Source organism: Nannospalax galili, unplaced genomic scaffold (assembly GCF_000622305.1).
Source record: "Nannospalax galili isolate Female #2095 unplaced genomic scaffold, S.galili_v1.0 scaffold1237, whole genome shotgun sequence".
NCBI classification, from domain to species: Eukaryota; Metazoa; Chordata; class Mammalia; order Rodentia; family Spalacidae; genus Nannospalax; species Nannospalax galili.
This window is the reverse complement of record NW_008339764.1, coordinates 31231-38318: the sequence shown is the minus strand read 5'-3', so window position 1 is coordinate 38318 and position 7088 is coordinate 31231. Positions and strand designations below refer to the sequence as shown.

At 39.9% G+C, this 7088-nt stretch overlaps 1 pseudogene; it reads left to right on the top strand.

Moving 5' to 3' along the window:
- LOC103735316 overlaps positions 1 to 7088 on the top strand; it is a 43779-nt pseudogene that overhangs the window by 10043 nt on the left and 26648 nt on the right.

The following is a 7088-nucleotide window of genomic DNA, read 5'->3' as shown; positions in this document are numbered from 1 at the left end:
GGTAGACTTTGAGGGTTTATAGCATTGCCCTGCTTCTCCTTCACTCTCTCAGTTCTCTGTGTGAGGTTGGAGATGTGGCAGCTCAGCTTCCTGCCACACCGCCATGCCTGCTGCCTGCTGCTGTGCTTCCCAGCCACTGTGGACTCCCTCTCTGGAACTGTAAGCCAAAAATAAACTTTTTATTACGTGCTGCTTTTATTCATGATATTTTAACAGAGCAGCAGAAAAGTAACTAACATAGAAATTGATACACAGAGTAGATTGTTATGAAAGCCCTGACCATGCTGTTAGTATGTAATTTGTTTTTTGATTGTACAGGGCTCACAATTAAGAGATTCCTTTGAGTCTCAAAAGATACTTTGCACTTTTAAACAGTGTTGAGACAAAGACTTTTAAAGTTAAATTAATGCATTTTTCATCATGAGATGGTCATCAGTCAATGGGGCCAGGAAGTAAAAGGTGGTGGTGTGAATGAGAAATGTTCCCTACAGGCCTAGGTTGTTGAACACTTGGTCCCATTTAGTGGTGCTGTTTGAGAAGGCCATGGGAGGTTCAGCTTTGCTGGACAAAGTACATAACTGGATGTGGACTCTGGGGATTATTGACTCATCTACTTGCAGTTCAGTCTCTCTGCTTTCTGTGTTTGGTTGGAGATGTGATGTTTCAGCTTCCTGCTCTGGCCCCATGCTTGCCACTTGCTGCCATGTCTTCCTGAAATTATGGATTCCATCTCCCCAAAACCTTCATCCAAAATAAATTCTTTTATAAGTTGTTTTTGGTCAAAGCATTTTATCACAGCAACAGAAAAATAACTAATACAGATGTATAGATTTTTGGATTTGATTGGATTTTAGAAATAAGAACACTACTACTGGTATACAACGATCAGTGATTTATTGTGTAGATGCTGAGCAGGTAGGAAGCAAGGTGCTATGAAGATACTGATCAACAAATGTTGGTGAGGAGCTGTTATATACACCACACTGAGGTAATAGCCACATGCATAATGTCCTCATGAGAATCTGCTCCTTCAAGGAATATTGAACCTTACATGCATCATTTTCCCTAAAAGACAAGGAGTTTAAACATAAATGAAGGGGATTTTGTGAGATCTGAGGTGCTTTTCTGATGGGTTCCGTGAGCATTGGCATCCTGCACACTACAGTTTAGCCATCATCTCTTATTTTCCTTTGAGTTTGTGCTTATTTTCTGTCCAAACTTTTTTCAGTGTCTATTTTTATATTGAATTTTGCACATTTGATACAAACATCTCAATCATCTTTATACTCCCTCCCCAATTGGCATCCCCCTACAGCTCCCCCCAATTGCATGCATTCTGTCATATATTAAGGTGTATCCAGTCAAGTGAGAGTACCCAGGTGTCCTTCAATGCAAGTTCTTCCACTGGACTTTAGTCACTCTATATAGAAGATATATAAAGAAGATCAACTCTACCTCACCCAGCAGTAATCAGTTGCCAATAGGTTTTTGGCTAAAGTTGGGGTCTGCTGTCCATTTCCTAAGTTCTATGCTGGGTTTTTGTCTGTTGAATTCTCATGGGTTTTGTGCATGCTGACACCATTGCTGTAGGTTCATATGAACAAGATTCTAGAAGCCTGTAAGACTATTTCCATATGGTCATGCACCTCCTTCCCGGGCTCTTACAATCTTCCTACTCTCTTCCATAATGATCCCTGAGTGCTGGGCGGGTGAGGTTTCATATAGGAGTCCTGTCTAGGGTCCCACACTCTACAGTCTCTTATTCTCTACACTTTGGTCAGTTGTGGCTCTTTGTGTTCATTGCCCTCTGTTGCCTGAGAAAGCATCACTGATAAGAACTGAGAGATGCATTGGTTTTCTCTCTACCCATTGTTCCATTATGTTCAGTGGCCTTAGGTGTAGCGATCCCATTGTAGATGTGTCTCTTAGTGTTGGGTATATAACAGACACTTATTCTCTGTGTGTGACCAGTTATGAAACTCTGTAATATTCTCTGTCTGTTGCAAAAGAAGCTTCTTTAATGAGTGGTGACTGGCATACTTGTCTGTAAATATAAGGATCCATATTTAGCAAACGGTAAGAAATTATATTTGTCTAGGGATGTGACAGTCTTAGGGTTTTCTCTCAGATCTATGGCTTCTCTAGCCATGTGTATTGGGCTATGTTGACAGTGCCACACATGAGTTCCCTCCCATTGAGCAGGCTTTATGTCCAGTTAGGTAGCTGAAATTTAATCAGCCTCCAATGAGCATATTCAGTATGGTCCCTGAGTTAATATCTTTTTACAAGTAGAATAGTAAATCAATCAGGATGTTTTTGTGTTTACAGTGGGATCATGAACCCTGGTCTCAATGCCATTATGGACCCTCAAGATGGAAGCAGGTCTTTGTGAGTATGACAGAAAATATATGTTAAATTTTAGTTTCCAGTTTGTGTGTTTAAAAAATTACTTAAATATCACTTGTTAAGATGTTGCTTAAGCAGGTGAGTGTGGGTGTCTAGTCTGGACTGTGGATAACATGCAGTTGGGATACATTTTAGTTTTCTCCCAAGGACCAGGGAGTTTTACTAGGTCAGCTTTACTGATAGGATGTGATAAGGTAATTGGTATAGAGTGTTGGGTCATATTATTATTTAATGGAGGGAAAAGAAGATGATAATATTGAAATTAGGGAGAAGAAGAAGAAGTTGTCTAAGTGAGGACAAGAAAGCATCCCCAACCTTCATCCTCATGATTAAGTAGCACCGAACCTGAGTCTACTAAGCTTAGATAACAGGAGTATATTTGGATCATGTCTTCTCCTTGTAATTTGGGTCTTTCTTATAGCACATTATGAAAAGAAAGGCACGCACACACTTTGTGTGTGTGTGTGTGTGTTTGTGTGTGTGTGTGGTGTGTCATTTTAGTTAAATTATTGATTTGTTATCTACTTAATTTTCTGTCATGTACAGAATTTGGATCTGAGTATCTGAGAGATAATGGCTTGTGTTGAAGGGAAGAAATAAAATGTAGATGCTCTTTTATAGGCTGTTAGATGTCTTAGCAGCGAGGAAAGATCCACGTGGATTATCAGGAGAAATTTTGATAAATGGAGCACCTCAACCTGCCAATTTCAGATGTAATTCTGGTTATGTGCCACAAGTATGTATTGGTGGGTTTGTAATTTGGATTTCCCCTGCTTCTGTATGGACATGTACCTTGGCCTATAGATTAGTATGCTTATGCTTCCAGTTATTAAACAGCAGATTTATAGATTCAACTTTATTCCAACTTTTTATAGTCTCACATTCGACTGAGGGGTGGTGCTATCCAATAGGAAGATGCAGAAGCTTTGAAATAGGCCCTCCTGGCACAGAAGTATTCATCCTGCTGTTATGGCATGCACAGTTGTCCTCTACTCACCCTGCAGTTTTCTCCATTCTTTAGAAGAGGTCTTCTGCAAATAATTACAAAAAGCAGTCTGGAAGTGTCTGGTAGCACTCACCACAATACCTGTGTTCTACTTGGGAGGGAAATCAGGGATAGAAACACACAAAGAAGCCTGGAAGTGTCCAGTAGCACTCACCAAAATACCTGTGTTCTACTTGCGAGGGAAATTAGGGATAGAAACAGTTCTATAGGGGTCTGTGCTGTCTGTGTGTGACATAATGGTCTTAGTGATAATGTCTGATTGAAAATACCATTTGCTTTAAGATTGACATGGTGGTGGACACAGTGAATGTGAGAGAAAATGTAGAGTTCTCAGCAGCTCTTCGACTACCAATGACTGTAACAAGTGATGAAAGAAGAAGGAGAATTAATGAAGTCCTTAAACTGTTGGGTCTGGATAAAGTGGAAAATTCCAAGGTAATTTTTGAAGAAAAAATGTAAAGACAATACCCTGAAAAAATAATAGCCAGGAAAGAAAAAGACCTCCCTTGTTGGATATTATGACCCTCAGTCAAAAGCTTCTTATAACATGTGTGGTCAAAGTTGTGCTTTCTGTAATAATGAAAAAAGCGACCAGTCATCTGAGATAAAGGTAGAAATTAAGCTGGAAGAGTAGGCTTAGGATGGTTCATTCCTGACTGGAGTGCAGTGCAGCAGGGAGCAGCCTTGCTCACATGGCCTTTTCTTGGGACCCTCCTCTCCCCTCGGTGTTCAAGGCATGACTCATTTGAGGATCTGGCACTAACGTTTCTTGTGTTTCTCTTCTCTTCCTCCAGAGGATCTTGATCTGGTCCTTTTTTGAAGCACATTTCTTCAGTTGATACATGATAAGAAATTGAGTCTTGCTCTGTTTCACTTTGCAATAATTTTACTTCTAAGATTCTGTTTGGTCACATTAGTATTTATTTAGATTTGCATAGTGCATGTTACTTTTCTTTTTGTGTTTTTTTTCTCTCCTCCTCTTGTGATAGTTTTAATTGTCAACTTAAGAGAATCTAGAATCACCTTGGAAGAGAATATCAATGGGGAATTATCTGGATGACTTAGGCCTGTGCCATGTCTAGGTGGAATTGTCTTGATTAAGTTCACCGATGTGGGAAGACCCAGCCGACTATGGCAGCACCATTCCGTGGGTTTGGGTCCTGGACTGGACCAGAGCAGAGAAAGTGAGCACTGGCAGGCAGGCAAGCAGCCATTGTCTCTCTGCCCTTGACTGTGGATGTGACTAGTTGCTTCAGGCTCCTGCCTTGACTTCTCTGTGAGTTCTCTGTGAATTAAAGTAAACCCTTTTCTCCCCTGAATGGATTTTTGCCAGAATATTTTTATCACAGCAACTCGACAAGAAACTAGGACATCCTCTTTCTTTCCCTCTCCCTTCTGTCTTATCTTCTGTCAATATTCACTTTCAGAGTCTGTTAGGATAGAGATAGAACAGTGGGCAAGAGCAACACAGAACAGAGTCATATCTTTAGGGGTGTGTGTGGGTCAGGAAGACGAATGACACAATAGGTGAACTTACAGCTGACTCATTTCTTACTGTAATATTTTAAAAGAATATTGCATAATATTTCACTTGAATACTTATGAATCCATGGAAAATACGAACATTTACTTCCTTACCAATTTTATTCTTAAGTATCAAAATAAATAATACCTTCATATCTTCAGCCATCTCAGTGTCCATTTCAATCACATTTCCCAAATGTAATTTATTATTCTATTGTTAATAAGACCTTATCAACAATTTGGTTTGTTCACTGCCTGGAGATTTTAAATATCAGAATTGTTTCTTACTTCTTGTGTCCCCCAAACATTCCTGCCTCACAGAATTGACACTGAGTGGCTGGCAGGATTATGTGTAGATGTCTCCTGAACAGAGATTTGGTTCTTTGGGTGCAAATGGGCTACCCAAAATGCATTTCTCATAGTTTACCCCCTCCCTTTGACAGTCCTTTCTGAGAGGCACAGGAGGTTGGGGCAGGACTAGCTGCTGATTCCCTGCAGGTTTTTATGTGAGATTTATTTTGTTTGAGGACAACTATGAAATACCACCATATTCTTTTGTAGTTTTATTTGTTTGGCCCTGTTTATTTACTTAATTTTGTATTTCCAAAAAGGTACTTTGCTTTTCTCTGATGTTTAATTAGTTATTTCCCTAGATTTCTTACATAGATTTTCAGGGAAAACATATGGAGGCATTTATTTGTCTTGTTAAAATTCATGACATGTAATAGATTACAATAATTTTAATATAACTTAATGAAATTTTCTAATAAAGATGTGGTGTGTGTGTGTGTGTGTGTGTGTGTGTGTGTGTGTGTGTGTATGTGTGGTGTCTGTAAAGGTGGTCCATGGCATACATGTGGATACCAGAGGACAACTGCTTTCCAAGAGTTTTTTTTTTTCTGGTCTTTTTGAGTCAGGGTCTCCTTGTAGCCCCAGCCAACTTGGAACTCACTTTGTAGACCACGCTGGCTTTGAACTCAAAGAGATCTGTCTGCCTCTGCCCTACATCCAGCTTTTGTATATGAGTTCCAGGTCATCAGTCTTGTATAGCCAGCAGTTTTGTAATTTGAGCTGTCTCCCTAGACCTTAATGAGATTTTTTTTTGCTGTTCAGGATAATGTTATTAAAAGTAATATTAACTTTTGTGGCACGCTCAGGCAGGTTCACCAAATGATACTGACTTTGGTTGTCCTTGTTGATAATGACAATGATTGATGTGTTAGCCTATTTCAAAAGAAGACAGAAAAAGGACTGCTATAGCAATGGAGCTGATCACTGACCATCGCATCTTGTTCCTGGATGAGCCCACGACTGGTTTAGACTCCAGCACCGCACATGATGTTATTTTGCTCTTGCAATGGTAAGTGACAAAGGAACATTTTGTTTCCATTTATTTAATACTGGTCACGTGTATGTACCAGCTATTCTTGGTATGGGGGATTCAGAAGTAAACAACTGAATTTGTCCTCCTTTATTAGAGGGAATCAGTCAGTTACGAACGAAGATTTATCAAGAACAATGAAATGAGCATAGGGACGGGTGGTCATTGTGAGGGTGCAGCACTGATTTAAAGAACAATGAAACGAACATAAGGACGGGTGGTCATTGTGAGGGTGCAGCACTAATTTAAATAACATATGGGGGAGCACTTCCAGCATGTGACAAGTGAGCTGTGTCTGAGTTGGTATGAGCTGACTTTGGGAGAAGAGACTTCAGGCTGGAAGGAAAAGCCAGAGACTCTGATGCAGTATATTCCTCGTGTGTCTGGAATATCATGGAATCAAGTTGGGTTAGGACCCAGAGGTCTGATGGGATGGAGGTTGGCTAGTGTACTCTTGTAATAAAACACCAAAGACTGGTGATAACAAAAGAAATTAATTTTCTTAGCGTTCTGGAGGCTGGAAGTCAGATATGAAGGTATCAGCAGGTTTCTGACTGCCAAGACCTGTCACATTGATTTACACATGGTGTCTTCTCCCTCTATGTGTGACTATACCCTGATCTCTTAAATGGACATCAGTTACATTAGGACTCACTAGTGATCTCCTTTAACCTTAATTACCTCTTTGAAAACATAAACTCCAATTGTAGTCACATTCTGAATGCTTGGATATTAGACCTTCAACATCCAAGACTTTGGAAGCACACAGTA